Source organism: Notamacropus eugenii, chromosome 1 (genome assembly GCF_028372415.1).
Source record: "Notamacropus eugenii isolate mMacEug1 chromosome 1, mMacEug1.pri_v2, whole genome shotgun sequence".
NCBI classification, from domain to species: Eukaryota; Metazoa; Chordata; class Mammalia; order Diprotodontia; family Macropodidae; genus Notamacropus; species Notamacropus eugenii.
Genome location: NC_092872.1, coordinates 53,817,446 through 53,831,486, shown reverse-complemented (window position 1 = coordinate 53,831,486; position 14,041 = coordinate 53,817,446).

Genomic DNA, 14,041 nt, shown 5'->3' with positions numbered 1-14,041 from the left:
CACACATCTACTTGGGATTTGGGAACCAAAAAGGACATTTTGCCTTTCTCAGAAGCTGTTTAGCTTTAGTCTGTCCCTTAAACTGCTTCCAAGGCATTAAAAGGTCATTAGGTGGAGTTGTGAACTGATTCTACCATTCTGGAGAACAATTTGGAATTGTGCCCAAAGAACTATACAATTGTGCATACCCAGCAATACCGCTACTAGATCTGTATCCTAAGGAGATCCTAAGAAAAGAAAAAGAACCCACATGTACCAAAATATTTATAGCGCTCTTTTTGTGGTGGCAAAGAACTGGAAATTGAAGGGATGCCCATCAACTGGAGAATGAATGGATGAATAAGTTGGGGTACATGAATGTAATGGAATACTATTGTTCTATAAGAGATGGTGAACAGACAGATTTCAGAAAAATCTGGGAAGACTTGCATGAACTGATGCAAAATGAGCTGAAACAGGAGAATATTGTACACAGTATCAGCAACATTGTTTGATGATCAACTTTGATAGACTTGACTCTTCAGCAGCAATACAATGATCTAAGATAATTCCAAAAGACTCATGGTGGAAAATACTATCCACATCCAGAGAAAGAACTATAGAGTCTAAATGCAGATCAAAGCATACTATTTTTGATGGGGTTCAGACTCTGGGAGCCTCCTTGAATCTTCCCACTTAATCTGGCCTTTCTTATGCAAATCTAATCTTCCCATTTATTCCAGCAGTGTCAGGGAGCCCATGGGTTTTTCATTATCATTCTATTCAAGTCTCTGTTGCACCCTCCCCCTTGATCCCATCAAAACCTCATTCCCCGGGATGCCGACCACTCCCATCAAGATCTGTATCCATCCTCATACTGCCCCTATCAAGATCTCTGGATTGCCCCACCTGCTTCCCACCTAGGCACCCCCTAGTCTGCCCCATGGTCTGTCTCGTGATGGACTCCAGAGGTTTCCAACCTTTGACCCTCCTTAGATTCCCTCCTTGGACTTCTCCTCAAGATCCTTCCTAGGGGGCGGAGCCAAGATGGCAGAGTAGAAAGACACACATATGCTAGCTCCAAACCCACAGCCCATAAAATATCTGTAAAAAAGAACTCCAAACAAATTCTGGAGCAGCAGAAGCCACAGAACAACGGAGCAGATGAGATTTCTGTTCCAGAGAGCCCTGAAAACAGACACCAAATGTCTGTCATGCCCCGGACCCGGAGTCGAGCCCAGCCCTGCCTTTGCTGCATGGCACCGAGAGCAGCAGATCCAAGCAGGCTTCAGGGATGGACTCTCCAGCAGCCGCGCATTTCCCTCCACCCAGGAGCCCCAAAGGTTGGTGAGAGGATCTTCTCAGCTTGCCGAGAGGGGAGTGGGGTGCCCCCATAACTCAGGCCCCCTTGGGAGGCAGCAGCAGAGGCGGGAGCAGACCAAGGCTCCCCAAGCAGGCAGGAGCTTGGATCCATTGTTGAAGGTCTCTGCATAAACCCCCTGAGGGAATTGAACCCGTGAGGTGGCCCTGCCCCCACCCAAGCACCTGAACTTAATCTCACACTGAATAGCAGCCCTGCCCCCACCTAAAGCCCTGAGGCTGGGAAGCAGCATTTGAATCTCAGACCTCAAGTGCTGGCTGGGTGGATCTGGAGGCCAAGTGGGTGTGAAGAGAATATTCAGAAGTCAAGTCACTGGCTGGGAAAATGCCCAGAAAGGGGGAAAAAAATAAGACTATAGAAGATTACTTTCTTGGTGAACAGGTATTTCCTCCCTTCCTTTCTGATGAGGAAGAACAATGCTTACCATCAGGGAAAGACACAGAAGTCAAGGCTTCTGTATCCCAGCCCACTCAATGGGCTCAGGCCATGGAAGAGCTCAAAAAGGATTTTGAAAATCAAGTTAGAGAGGTGGAGGAAAAACTGGGAAGAGAAATGAGAGACATGCAAGTAAAGCATGAAAAGCAGGTCAACAGCCTGCTAAAGGAGACCCAAAAAAATGCTGAAGAAAATAACACCTTGAAAAATAGGCTAACTCAATTGGCAAAAGAGGTTCAAAAAGCCAATGAGGAGAAGAATGCTTTCAAAAGCAGAATTAGCCAAATGGAAAAGGAGGTTCAAAAGCTCACTGAAGAAAATAGTTCTCTAAAAATTAGAATGGAACAGATGGAGGCCAATGACTTTATGAGAAACCAAGAAATCACAAAACAAAACCAAAACAATGAAAAAATGGAAGATAATGTGAAATATCTCATTGGAAAAACAACTGACCTGGAAAATAGATCCAGGAGAGACAATTTAAAAATTATGGGCCTACCTGAAAGCCATGATCAAAAAAAGAGCCTAGACATCATTTTTCATGAAATCATCAAGGAAAACTGCCCTGATATTCTAGAACCAGAGGGCAAAATAAGTATTCAGGGAATCCACAGAACACCACCTGAAAGAGATCCAAAAAGAGAAACTCCTAGGAACATTGTGGCCAAATTCCAGAGTTCCCAGGTCAAGGAGAAAATATTGGAAGCAGCTAGAAAGAAACAGTTCAAGTATTGTGGAAATACAATCAGGATAACACAAGATCTAGCAGCTTCTACATTAAGGGATCGAAGGAAGTGGAATAGGATATTCCAGAAGTCAAAGGAATTAGGACTAAAACCAAGAATCACCTACCCAGCAAAACTGAGTATAATACTTCAGGGGAAAAATTGGTCTTTCAATGAAATAGAGGACTTTCAAGCATTCTTGATGTAAAGACCAGAGCTCAAAAGAAAATTTGACTTTCAAACACAAGAATGAAGAGAAGCATGAAAAGGTAAACAGCAAAGAGAAGTCATAAGAGACTTACTAAAGTTGAATTGTTTACATTCCTACATGGAAAGACAATATTTGTAACTCTTGAAACTATTCAGTATCTGGGTACTGGGTGGGATTACACACACACACATGCACACGCACACGCACACACACACGCACACATAGAGACAGAGTGCACAGAGTGAATTGAATAGGATGGGATCATATCTTAAAAAAATGAAATCAAGCAGTGAGAGAGAAATATATTGGGAGGAGAAAGGGAGAAATGGAATGGGGCAAATTATCTCTCATAAAAGAGGCAAGCAAAAGACTTATTAGTGGAGCGAAAAAGAGGGGAGGTGAAAGAAAAACATGAAGTTTACTCTCATCACATTCCACTAAAGGAAGGAATAAAATGCACACTCATTTTGGTATGAAAACCTATCTTACAATACAGTAAAGTGGGGGATAAGGGGATAAGCAGGGTGGGGGGGATGATGGAAGGGAGGGCATGGAGAGGAGGGAGCAATTTGAGGTTGACACTCATGGGGAGGGACAGGATCAAAAGAGAGAATAGAAGCAATGGGGGACAGGATAGGATGGAGGGAAATACATTTAGTCTTATACAACACAACTATTGTGGAAGTCATTTGCAAAACTACACAGATTTGGCCTATATTGAATTGCTTGCCTTCCAAAAGGAAGTAGTGGGGAGGGAGGGAGGAAGAGAAGTTGGAACTCAAAGTTTTAGGAACAACTGTCGAGTACTGTTCTTGCCACTAGGAAATAAGAAATACAGGTAAAGGGGTATAGAAAGTTATTTGGCCCTATGGGACAAAAGAGAAGATGGAGACAAGGGCAGAGAGGGATGATAGAAGAGAGAGCAGATTGGTGATAGGGGCAATTAGAATGCTCAGTGTTTTTTGGGGGGGAGGGGACTAAAGGGGAGAAAATTTGGAACCCAAAATTTTGTGAAAATGAATGTTAAAAGTTAAATAAATAAAAAAAAGAAAAAACAAAACAAAAAAGATCCTTCCTAGACCCCTCCTCCTTTCACTTTGGACTACCAGACATCCCTCCTTCCTCCCCTCCCCCCCTTCCCTCCTATACTCTTTCCTGTATTTGAGTTCCATCTTGCCTCCATGCAGGCGTTCAGATTCAATCCAGCTCAGACTCTGTCTAGCTGGGATTCTATCTGGCCAGCTTGTGAATACAAATGTCACAAATGCTTAGGCTCCTTAAGAGGCAACCCAATTTGGTGAATCTTTAATAAACTTTGTTTTCTTTGGCTTTAAGAAGGCTTGAGTCGAATTCATTCGAGCACGACCCGCACTGTCGGTATTTTGGGGTCCACCATCACCCCTCAACCTCGTCATTTTCACCTTTGTTTTTGTTTTTTCTTTCTCTTGGTTCTTCTCTTTTGTTCTGATTCTTCTTTCACAACATGACTAATGTGGAAATATGTTTAATCTAATTGTACATGTATAACCTATGTCAGATTGCCTGCCATCTTGGGGAGGAGGATAGGAAGGAGAGCAGGATTAAAAAGATTAGAACTAAAAATCTTATAAAAGTGAATGTTGAAAACTTTCTTTACATGTAATTGTAATTTTTTTCCATATTTGGAATTTAGGAAATAGTTGTACAAGTGGTTTTGATTCTCTTAGATGACACAAGACATCTTTTAGATGTTTCATAAAATGAGACTTTTTGTATGTTAATGTATAAAAAAATTTAAACAAGGTTATTTTCAATTTGAAAATTTTGTATAGTTAAAAAATGCTTCTGTTGGTATGGTGCCACTGCAACTTTAGGGCAGAGTATATATTTAGTTAAACTATTCAGTTAATTAAGAAATCCCTAAATCTTTTATTCTCAATGACATTTGTAATTATAAATAAATTGACCTATGAAAAAAACTAGCTACTTCCAGAAAACCATTCATGGATATTTTTGGATGTGTGTAACCTTGGCATGATGAAGTCTCCTGAATTGTTATTAGCACATGATATGTGAATTACTAACCTTATCCTTACATTCTTAATAATTCAAATTTTTTAAGCAAAGGCAGGAGTAGGCAGTGGATGGATGGATGGATGGATGGATGGATGGATGGATGGATGGATGGATGATTTGAAGCCTAAATAAATTGGATCTGGAATTGGCAGAAACAGTTATATAAATCTCAGAGCGTAGTTCCAGCTCTGCCTTTTGAAGTTGGAAGAGGCATTTCCTTTCTCTGGATGTCCTCATATTATTCATCTGAAAAAAAAAAGGGATTTGGAATAGAAACTCTTTAAGATTTCTTCTAGTACTAATCTTCAGCGTGATCCTCTGACAGGTTTAGACAAGCAATTTTAGTCACTCTCCTTGGTACTTAACTTTAAGTATGGTAATCCTCAGTTTGACCAGCAGAGGGCGATTGGCCATTACAGAGGCAAGAATTTCATTTTTTCAACAGACATTTAATGTGCACCTGCTATGGGTTTAACCATATACTAGGCATTGTGGGGAATACAAGAAGAGTTTAACACAGGATGCCTGTATTCAAGGAGCTTACAACCTAATTGGAGAAGCAAAGCACGTGAAAAGTTAAATAGCATTTAGTCATGTCCAACTCTTCTTGACTCCACTTGGGGTTTTCTTGGTAGAAATACTGGAATTTCTTTCCTCAGCTCATTTTACAGATCAGGAAGGTGAGGCAAATAGGTTCAATGCCTTGTCCTGGGTCACACAGGTAGTGTCTGAGGCCAGATTTAAACTCAGGCAGGAAGATGAGTCTTCTTGACTTTAGACACAGTGTGCTATATACTGCACCACCACTTATGGAGTGAGACTTCTGTTATGCTGTGACACTGTTTCCCAAATTTGGCATTCTGCCTGCCACCTGTGTATCTTTGCTCAAGATGCACCCCATACCCCACCATTATTGTATATATTCCCTCCTCATCTCTGCCTCTTAGAATTCCTTCTTTTTGAGGGTAGGCACTATTTTTCATTTTGTATTCTTACCCTTGTTTATAGTGGGCCCTTAATAGATTGGATTGGATTGTGTAGATTTTAACTCCTTTAGCTTCTGACTCCAGAGGTTTTTAGGGAAATAGAATTTAGACCCCAAAGAAGACACCTCCACTAGATGAGAATGATCAGTCTAATCACACTGAAGAAAGGTCTGTGCTTGAGTAAAGTCCCTTCTTTTGTTTCAGGAGACTAATACCTCCCTTTCTCCTTCCACTTACTCAACTTGCCTAGGCAAAAAGGAAGCATAATGGAAATAGTCTTGGACCAGGAGCTCTGGCTTCTAGTCCAGGTTTTACTACTAGTTCTATGACCTTTGACAAATTATTTATCATTCCTGGTCTCCAATTTTCCCATCTATAAAATGGGCATATTTTATTTTTAAAGGTCCTTTCCAGCACTGACATCTTCTGATTCTCTCTAAAAGACCATTTCTTTCCTCTCAGCCTCTGCACCTTAGAAACATCCATACAAATATGCTCGGTTAATTTAAAAAAAGAACAAAAATGACTTTGGTAAATGTCCTGGAAATTTACACTGTGTTTTTCAGTGTTTTTCCCTTGAGTCCAAACCTACTCATTTGTTCCTCCTCTCTGGTCAGGAAGTGAATCTCTCTCTTTTTCTCCCTTATGCTGGACATATACTGAAAATATTGAAGTTAGGCTCACAGATTTTTAAAATGAAACTTCTTAACATGCCAGGTAGACAGACTAATTCCTGCCTTTCATGTTTGCTGTGACCATGATCTTTTCCTACTTGTTAGCTGGCTGGTTCCTCAGAGAATAATTCTCTCCCCTTTGTCTCATAGAATGTTAAATAAGGTAGTTGGCTTTGTACAAGCTGGAAGGCATGTGATTAATCATATATGTAAAACCTATCAATGGCTTCCCAGAGTGCTGTGCTGAAAAATGACTCTTTGCGTTGATAACAATAGTGTCTCAAATTTCCAGAGTGCCTTGCAGCTTACCAAACCTTGGGTTTACCATTTGACCAACTGTATGAGCTTGGAAGTCATTTAACTTTTCCCTTTCTCAATTTTTTCAACTGTAAAATGGGAATAATAGTATTACCTACCCCATAGTATTACCAACCCCACAGGGTTGCTGTAAGGATCAAATCAAATAAAAAAGCACACATTTATACTTTGTGTGAACCACAAACATTCTATAGAAATATTTTTTAGGATATATATTAATGCTATTGTTATCAGGTCCTAGGAGAGTGCTTGATACACACGCCCTTAACAGGTATTTGTTGAAACTAATTGAATCTGGACGCCCTGTTCCTTTATCAAGAACTATATTTTCTTTTCCAGCTAGGTAGAAGTCTTTGGTTGTATCACCAAAAGGAATGCTTTTGCTATGTTGGAAAAAGACTACTCATGACTAAGGAAGAAATTTAGCAAAGACCTTTCAGGAAGGATGACAGGTTGGAACTCTTTATGACTGGCAACAGGTTCCATTCTCTGGATTCTTTTTGAGGTAGTTTCTCTTCCAGCTGTTTGGAAATGTCTAGCTCAGAGTACATGTTGGATGGAGAGTAATCAAATGAATAAATGGATAATGTTGAAGTGCTAAGTTAGGGTTGGGGAAGGTTTGCCAAAGAGTTTGAGGGTTGAAATTTTCTGACTTTCCAGATTTCAACTCTATGTTTGGCTATAGTCTTACCTTGGAACTATAGACTAATTTTTGGTTCTTTGGGCTTTGGTTTCTACTGCCAGAAGGATTTTCTTAATCATTATGTAAAGTGTCTTTTTAAATATTTAACTCAACAAAGTAGAAAAGGTGAAGGAGGACAGAGTGAGCCAATCAGCTCTGCTGGGCAAAAGGGAACTGAAAAGACGGGAAGGGTGGAGAATGAAGGTACCCTTTGCAGGGGTGTGGTGTTGAAGTCTGAAGAGTCAGGAGGGAAATGAAAGTCGACCAACCAAAATGGTGGCCTTGGGAGGAACTTACCAAAGGGAAAAGGGAGAAAAGGATTGGTATAGCAAAGGGATCTTGCAGGGTGATGAGGCCCCATCAGGTACTGAGGGAGGTTCCAGGATAAGACTACAGTCAAACATGGCATTCACCAAGTATGGTGAAGTCTGGTAAGTCAGAAACATAGCCAGGAAGGGAATGAAAGTGTTCTTCTGTTGTCTCTTTGGTTGCTCTATCTCCCCAAAGGCCTCAAAGGCTACCTTTATCCTCATAGAACTATCAAGAGATGCCCAGTGCTTTAAAGCCAATAGGCATTTAATAAATGTTTGTGGAATGAATGAAAATCCTGCTCAGTTGGCAGGACTGGGCACTTTGCAAGCCCTTTGTAAAACCTTGCTTGCTTGATTTTTCTTTTATAGATGTTGACCTAATTATTTTGATTATAGAAGCTTGAAGTTCTAGTACAAGCCAGAGTCAGAGAAATGAAAAGAACATGTCTCAGGCTTGTAATACTCAGTAGACTTACCTGTCTCTTTTGGATAAATAGAGAGTAACCATAGTGTAAGCAGAATATACATGGGTCTAGGAGTAAGAATGACTGTTTCTAGCAGGCTCTGCAACTGTGTGATCTTGGATAAGTCATTTTCTCTCTTTAAAACTCAGTTTCCTCTTCCACAAAACAAGGAGAGTAGGATTAGAAGATCTCTCTGGTCTCCTTCAGTTCTGACACTATGATTCTATTTTAGAGATCTTATGTGCTCAACAAACATTATAATTCACAAAGGCAAAGAGGCATCACACATATGGTCAATACATTTTAGAAAAAAGAATTATGACTGGCTACCAGGGCATCCTTCATGTGAAACTCTAAACTTTGTCTCCTGTTTTCCATTACTGGGTTTTCACTCTTTTCATCCACCCCATATTTCCAGTGCCATATCTCCCTCCAAGTGGCAGTCTTGTATGGAGGTCCTAGAAGAGATCTGAGTCAAGAGCTGTAATCAGAAATTCTGGTGCCTATGGGGTGAACACTAAAAATATTCCTGAAAGGTGTCATCAAATCAAATTTGAGACAATTTAATGGAGCCAAAGTTGAGTAGGAGAAAGACCTCAAAGAAAGTGCCTCAACCTTGTTACCTCTCTACCTTAGGACACTGTCAACAAGAGATCACTCATTGATTAGGAGTCTATTTCCAGGGAGAGAGGACAGGGTAGGGTGGAACCAGGGAGGACCTCACTTTGGCTGCTCATCTAGGAAACAAGAGGGGGAGATGAAGTGATTCATCTTATAGCTTCCTATCTTAACCACTTATTCTTGGTAGCTTGATTCTAAATTCATGTCTTTTCCACCTGCAGGAGTATGAGTATTGTCACAATCCTCCAAATTTTGGTGCAAAACCTTTGTCCCCCAGTCCTAGTTACAAATCTACATGAGTCCAAGATAGAATAGGAATAAGCCACTACGGAGTGATACAGAATGCCTTTGATTAGGTAGCTCCATGGGCCAGCCTAATGACTGTCGTCCTTGCTAGGACATTACAAATGATCTTTGAAAGTTTTCACTGCCAACTTTGATAGACTTCTCTCTTTTCAGCAATGCAGTGATCTAAGGCAACTCCAAAAGACTCATGATGGAAAATACCATCCACATCCAGAGAAAGAACTATGGAGTCTCAATGCAGATCAAAGTATACTGTTTTCGCTCTTTTTTTTCTTTCTCATGGTTTTTCCCTTTTGTTCTGATTCTTCTTTCACAACATGACTAATGTGGAAATATGTTTAATATGATTGCACATGTATAACCTATATCAGATTGTTTAATGTCTTGGGGAGGAGAGAAAGGAGAGAGGCGGAAAATTTAGAACTCAAAATTTTATAAAAGGGAATGTTGAAAACTAAAAATAAATAAATAAACTAAAAAAAGGAAATTTCACTGAAAAATGGGACTGTGAGTTTGGATGTCCCTTTAAGTGCTTAAAAGGAATGGAGGTTTCTCTTACCCCACTCTCTTCTCTTTTCTGTTTCTCTGTTCTTCCTTCTTTTCCACCAGTTCATCTTGGGCAAGGTCCTTCTAACTAGGTTACCACTAAGTTTCTTCCAGCTCTAAATCTGATTCAGTGATACTGTGACCCCTCTTTGAGCCTCAGTTTCCTCAACTGCAAAATGAGAGGGTAGGGCTCAGTGGTCTCTAAATTCCCTTTCAGCTATAACAATCTAGAATTTTATATTTCTTGGGTCCTCTTTCTTCTCCCTCTGTTTTCCCTTTCATCTTCCTAATCTCAAAGAATAGATCACCTTGAAGTTTCTCTCCCGCAAGACGGACCCTAACAAATGGAACATATAAGATTACAAATTGGATATCTTTGAAAAAAAACCTTTAAAACCAAACCTTCCCACCCCCACCCCATATTTCTTCATGTCCTTCCTTTTTTTCCTCTAACACCTTCTTTCCTGTGATGGCTACTGAATTCTCAGAACTGTGGGAAACATCCCAGGATCCCAGGAGAGGAGCAAGGATAAAGCTTTACTCAGCAGGGTAGAGGACAGAACAAGGTACGGGGGCCATTACAGACCAATGCTGTAATAGCAGTTAGGACTATCTTTAACAAATAGACTCTTTTCAGTAAGTTTGGCCCAAAGTGGGGAAGAAATGCCACCTTTCTTGGTTTACTATTTTCTGGTTTGTGATGATGCTTGCTTTGGCAGCTTTAATCCCAATTGACACCTCAGTGCTTGATTTTAAGGGATAAAACCAGTAGAATGGTTAAAACCTCCATAGAGTTACCCGAACCTTTCTGCCAATATCTCCTTCAAGAGGTCGAATGGGGTAGGAGAAGGACTTGTGAGGTTGGAATCAGGAGACCTGGGTTTGAGATCTGCCTTTGCTTCTTATGAACCATTTCACCTTGGACAAATCACTTTACTTGTCTGAACCTCAGTCTCCTGATCTCTAAATTAAGAATAATAAACCTCTCATTGGGCAGCTAAATGATGCAATGGATAGAGTGCTGGATCCAGAATCTAAAAGTCTTGAGTTCACAACAAGCCCCAGACACTTACTGGCTGTGTGTCTCTGGGCAAGTCACTTAACCCTGTTTATTTCAGTTTCTTTATCTGTAAAATGAGGGGGAGAAGGAAATGGCAAACTATTCCAGTATTTTTGCCAAGAAAAACCCAAATGGGGTCACAAAGAGAATAGGTTGAAAAGGACTGAACAACAACATGAATGAACATAGTTTCCCAATTAGTCACCCGGGGACAATGGAGGATGGATAAGATCTCCATTTCTCAGGAGAGACTAGGTTCATATGAGCACTAGTGGCCAGTTTATGACTGTCATGGGCCATGCGGTCATTTACACATTTTAATTATTATAGTATTTTTTAAAAGGTCAAATCTAGTTGTGTGACCTCTAGCCAGTTACTTTCTCTCTTATGCCTCTTCTGTAAAATTAATGGATTTGGACTAGATTTCTAAGGTCCTTCCCAGTTAGGATATTCATCACTGTCATCTCTCTTACCTAAGGTAGAGAGCACAGGATAGGGTCTGTATGGAGGAGATCTCAGGTGCCTATAGCTCCAATGCCCGGTTCTTAGTTATTACTCTAAACGTTTTAGGCATTTGAAAATGGCTTCAGCTGAACAACTAAAGGCTGGAAAGAAATCCTTGTTCACTTTTAGGTGGCTTTTAGTCTCAAAGTTGCTTTCCTTGGTCAGAGTTCCTGTCTTCCCCTCGCTTCTCCTTAACTCAGGTCAGTCCTATGAGTTGATGCTGGGCTCTCTACAAAGCAATAGCTCTGGCCCCCCCTGTCCTAGGGAGCTACCAGTTTAAGGCAGCTTTAGCTTAACCTTTTGATTGTCTTTCTTGTAGGGTCAAAGTCATATTACAATGCTTTTAGGGTGGCAGAGCTTTGGAACTATGACCAAACAAAAGTCACTAAGCTGTATCTACCCTTTAACCCAGTGAGATAGTAATAGCTAGATCTATATTTCAAAGAGATCAGCGAGGAAAAGTATACACACACATTTCCATATTCGCTGTGTTTGAAAAAATGTGCATTATTATGTGTATATATATATATATATATATATACATATATATATATATATATGTATATACATACACACGTATATAAATTATCTTCCTCCCTTTGAAGTATTCACAACTGACTTGCCTCTGACTCTCCAGATTCTTTTCCACCATGCCCCCACACAAAATATCATCCCCTCCCCATCTCCACCTTTCCAATTCCCTTTTATATATAATTAAATGGATTATATTAGCATGTAAACTTCTCCTGGGCTGGGCCTGTCTCTCTTTTTACTTATATTTGTGTTTCCAGGCTTAGCACTGTGGGAGGCACCTAGTTAGCACTTAATAAATACTTTATCTATTTAAATATTTAAAAGGAAAAGCGAGGATTACTTGAGAGATTCGTGGTTTTTTACACAATCCTCTTTCTTTGTTCAACTTTATGTAAGGGGATGCTTGTTTTAATTGGTGTTTGTTACATTCAGAAAAAAACAGTTTAAACCAACAACAACAACAGAAAAATGTGCTAGACTTAGAGTCAGGAAGACCTGAGTTCAAATCCTGCCACAGAAAGTTACTTGTTGTTAGGCCCTGGGCAAATCACTTTTATACCTTCTTTGACTCAATTGACTCATCTGTAAAATGGGATGATATCCCTTATTTTTGCAGGGTTGTTGTTACGATCAGATGAATTAAGATATGTAAAGTGCTTTGCAAACTTTAAGGCATTATTTAATTGCTAGTTATTACTGTCAAGGGAGAACAGAATAGAGATCTGATGATTGTAATCACCGAAACCCAGCCAGCTCTTTTATAGGACTAAATCTAGGGTTCTCTTTGGCTACAGGTCCTAGAAAACCAGCTTGACCAGAAGCAAGTACTGTGAATTCTACATGGCCACTGCTAACAGAGAATAGACATGACTTGGATAAGGATCAGCATTTCCATATTGTTTTATATTTGACTAAACAAGGAATGTACTTTAATAATACTGCTATCCCATTTGATCCTCAATAAGCCTTGTTTATGATGGAGATATATTCCCCTTTTTATAGATGAAGAAAATGAGGTTCCCAGGGGGTAAAGTGACTTAGTCATTCACATTCACAGAATTTAGGATTTAGGACTGGAAGGAATTTTCAAGATCATCTAGTCCAAGTCCCTCATATACAGAGGATGAAACTGAGGCCCAGAGAGTTAAAGGACTTTGGTGGTTCTGACCGGGCATTTAGATCCCCTGATCTCTCCATTATATCAGCTACTTCTCTAACAGAATCAGATCATTTAAAAATACTTTGGATTTAGTTTCAAAATGCATTATTATTTGCAATGGACCCAAAAGTAGTTCAGCGATGACTTGATGTAAGAAGTCTCTAGTGAAGTTCTCTAGGGACCTGTATTGGGCCATCTTTTGCTTAACATTTTTATCTATGACTTGCAGAAGTGGACTGCTTATCAGACTGGCAAATGATAGATAGTCTGGAGGGATATCTAACATATTGAATGACAGTGCTAGAATCTAAAAAACTCTTAACACACAAAAACTTTGAATCAAATCTAGCAGTGTGAGGCAATGGAGAGGGCATCAGCTCTGCCCATTTACCTGTGTGACCCTGGGCAAGTTATTTGACCTCTTTGAGTCTCAGTTTCCTCATCTGTAAAATGAGGTGGGACATTGAACTAGATGATGTCCAAAATTCCTTACAGGCCTAAATCTATGATGACAGCATTTTATAGGGTTAAATTTAAAATAGTATTCTTGGGTTCAAAAAATGAACTTAACAGCTACAAAATGAAGATAAGGGGGCATGACTAGATAGCAATTAATTTATAAAAGAGTTGAGGGGGGAGGGAGGAAGAAAATTTGGAACTAAATTTTTTTTAATGAATGTTAGAAATTCTCTTTACATGTAATTGTGAAATATATTATCTTTTACCAAAAGAGTTGAGGATCTAAGTGGATTTTGAGAACTATTTGAGTCATCAGTGTGATATAACAGTTAAATAGCCCATTATGGTTTTAGGATGCATTGAAAGGCATGATGTCCAGGATTAGCTCTGCTCCTCCCAATTATACCACTCAGGGATCATGGTGTTCCATTCTGGGCAACACATTTTAGGAAAAATGTTGATAAATTGGAGGAGGGCCATCTAGAGGTGAAGGGCATTGAAACCGTGCTGTAAGAAATGAAGTAGAAGGAACTGGACAGGTTTGGTCTAGAGAATTCTTATGAGGGGCAAGTTATCCATCATCAAGTATTTGAAGGGTTATCAAAGAAGAAAGATCAGAGTTGTTCTCCCT